The sequence below is a fragment of the Mytilus edulis genome, chromosome 4, assembly GCF_963676685.1.
Source record: "Mytilus edulis chromosome 4, xbMytEdul2.2, whole genome shotgun sequence".
NCBI classification, from domain to species: domain Eukaryota; kingdom Metazoa; phylum Mollusca; class Bivalvia; order Mytilida; family Mytilidae; genus Mytilus; species Mytilus edulis.
In genome coordinates this window covers 65,561,987-65,565,735 of record NC_092347.1, presented here as the reverse complement: position 1 = coordinate 65,565,735, position 3,749 = coordinate 65,561,987, and positions in this window count along the sequence as shown.

The following is a 3,749-nucleotide window of genomic DNA, read 5'->3' as shown; positions in this document are numbered from 1 at the left end:
CCATGAGGACACAGTTTTATTCTTATTTTTTTGTTCAAAGTCGAGAGCCTCTTTAAAACTGTGAGACAAAGATCTTCAATAAAAACTGCTGTTCCTCTGCCTTTCTTGTGTTTTTGCTGTGTATGTACTTAGTTGTGTGATTGATGGCTATCCCATATTCTTTGTTTTTTTCTATTGTTTCAATTGTATTTTCAAACGACGAACAGTTACAGTAGAAATGTATAAATAGTTACTTACCAAGATCTTCATTGGAAGATTTCATTCGTATCCAGTCAGAAAATCATGTCCTTAATTCAGTAATATTTTATTGTTTTTTATTCGTCATTTCGAAAATTTGTATAAATCTACCTAACAAAACAAGGGATTTTATTATCTTTCACAGGTAACTTATGTACTACTGTTGCCTTAATGCTCGTGTCATTCATAAGCATGTTCTCGTTCTGATATGCACGTACAATACTTAAAGTAAAGCACCAATGCATCAGCAACATCATAGAGGTTCTGTGGATTCATGTTTTTTCGTTGAATACCAATATTCATTGAATTTGTGAGTACAGGTGAACCACGAAATTATTTTTATGTATGGAACGACTGTAAAAGGTACATGTCTGTCTGGCAGGGTAAATATGACCTTGACCCAATTTTCATGGTTCATTGGTAAATGATAAGTTTTCGCATTTTTGCCAATAAAGATATATCTTATAAAGATACAACGAGCAACAGTTCATTTTTTATTTTGTATAACTCTTGTAACATTTGTTAAAACATGCATTTTAAACATGTGTTTTGCCATTTTCTTAATTGATTCAAAATACTGAAATTCCATTAGGCTGATACGTGTTCATGAACATGCCAGTGCTGACGATTACAAATTTCAAGGTCCTTAACGACAAGGACAGTCATGAGTAAATTTAAAATGTCTTATACAACAGAACATAACAAAGATATTATATATGATGTATATAGAATGAAATTCAAAACAGTGTAGCTGTGGCCATTGATTGACACATTAAAATCATCCATTGACTGGGACAATTTAGGTGAACGTTTGTATGTAACGACCAATGCTCACTATGTACTTTTTAAAGGCACTTAAACTATGGGGTCACCAAAGGTTTCTTAACACCTAAATAAAGTAATTCGAAAAATTAATCAGAAATAACACGATATTTTGATTTATATCAATTATATAAATCAAAACACAAAGGTTATTCCTGATTAATTTTTCGAATTATTTTAAAATTAAAGGCGTTAAGAAACCTTTGGTGACCCCACAGTTTAAATGTCTATCGTAGGTACGTCGTGAACAGTGGTTGTTACAGACAAACGTTCACGTAAATTGTCCCAGTCAATGGATGATTTTAATGTGTCAATCAATGGCCACAGCTACACTGTTTTGAATTTCATTCTATTTAAAAAGATCAACACAGGTTCATTTTAACGGATTCAAATCAATGTCAGCAAACAAACGATAGATGTCATGCGCGTTGTCAGTCAGTTCAGCTGACCTTTTACATTGGTCCTACTTTAAGTGGTCGTATAATGTTTGCGTGTTTCTATTCACGTTCAAAGATGAAACGGTATACTTTATTCTACTTTCTTAATTGTAGTAATGTGGTACTAAATCAGGAATATGACAGTTTGTATCCATTCGTGTGATGAGTTTGGGCTTTTGATATTGCCATTCGGTTAGGGACTTTCCGTTTTGAATTTTCCTGGGAACTCTGTATTTTTGTTATATTTTTGGTAACTTGTTCTGAGTTTATCTAACATTAACCGGTTTTTTCAATTACATTATATTTGCATTTATGGACATCGCCATATATTTCACTGCTCTCTTGGAGGACATTAATTGATTAGTTGGTATTAAATAGAAAACTAAGACATAGAGTTGATTAATAATACTATTGAACCGTCATTTTGATTTATACACAAAGTTTTGATTTATTTCAAATTATTAGAAAAAAAAATTGGATAGTTAACCAAATCATTTAAAATATTCTATAGTAATATTTCAGGCTTTCATCAGTAATTTTCAATAAGGAACCGTTATATTATGAATATATAAATTAACAAGTTTGGTGTAAGCAACTTTCGTTCGACGTACGGCCTTCAAAATGACAAAGCATGGTTCATAGAGGACATAACAGGGAAAAAAATCAATAATGTTTTTTTTACAAAAATCAATTTACTCGCGAATTTAAAAATCAACTACTAGTGTCTTAAACTTTTGCACTTGAGCAATCATGCTATCAACGGCGGCTGTAATATTGTAAATCCCACAGATTCATGCACATCTGTTTACAGTTTTAGAGAAGACGTTACTAAGATGTAAAACTTGTGTCTAATCCATTTGTCATTTTGAACAATCAAATATGTTTTTAAACTATCAGTTTACATCTGATTATCGAAAGTATCTTGAAAATAAAACGGATTTCATCATATTTCTCAAGTTACCTATATCTTCTTATATTATCCATAACACATTATCATGTTCTCGTCTTCACAAACATGAAAAATAGTCACTTGATGTTAAGCCAAAATACTGCATTGTTATCATCGCCATTGTCTTAAAAAAAATGGAAAAAATTCAAATGTCATACATGCTGATCTGTATGCTGATCTGTATTTCAATGACAAAGTCCTAGTGGTATTTTAAACGTTGTTTACTCATATACGCAAAGCGCTCTTCAACCCTGAAACAGATCAATGCTTAAGGGAAAAGTCTTAGACATATATTACGTATGTCATCAAGGTTGTTCATGTTCGTACGTTCAACTTAAATATACAATATTCGTACATTTATGAAAAGATTAATTGATTTGAACGAGATAACGATACAAGAAGAAATGAATGAATCGCCGAGCTAATTTTCTGGTTTCGTAATGGGTACAAATGGATTTAAAATGTTTACTTTAAATATACATAATATTTTTGTTTATTCTTGCATTTTATTACTTATTGTTTTGCTTTGAACTTTGATATCTGGGCGTAACTGGTGAGTCTTGTGTGGATGAGGCGCGTTTCTGGCGTATTGAATTTTAAACCTGATGCCTTTTGTAAGCTATTATTCATGTGTGTCTTAGTCTAATATATTCTCCTATTTATTTGTATTGTAGTCCTGTAATATTATGTTGTCATTTTAATGTTATATTTAACATTGCCATTAAAGTGCGAGGTTTGGCATGCCACAAAACCAGGTTCAACCAACCATTTGTTGTCCTTTACCAAGTCAGGAATATGGCCATTGTTATATTATAGTTCGTTTCTGTGTGTGTTACATTTTAAAGTTGTGTTTCCGTTATGTAGTTTATTTTCTCTTATATTTGAGTGTGAATTCACATTACTATAAGACGTGTCACGGTACTTTTCTATCCCAAATTCATGTATTTGGTTTTGATGTTATATTTGTTATTCTCATCGGATTTTGTCTAATGCTTAGTCCGTTTCTGTGTGTGTTACATTTTAATGTTGGGTCGTTGTTCTCCTCTTATATTTAATGCGTTTCCCTCAGTTTTAGTTTGTTACCCCGATTTTGTTTTTTGTCCATAGAGTTACGAGTTTTGAACAGCGGTATACTACTGTTGCCTTTATTTACTTTATTAAAGATTTAACTCCGTAGCTTAATGATAAACTATCAGTAAAACGTTTACAATGATACAACGTGATAAAATCTCACCAACAACTTTACCAATGACAACGTCTCAGTCACTATAGATGAATGAAAGCACTAGACGCTAAAAGGCACG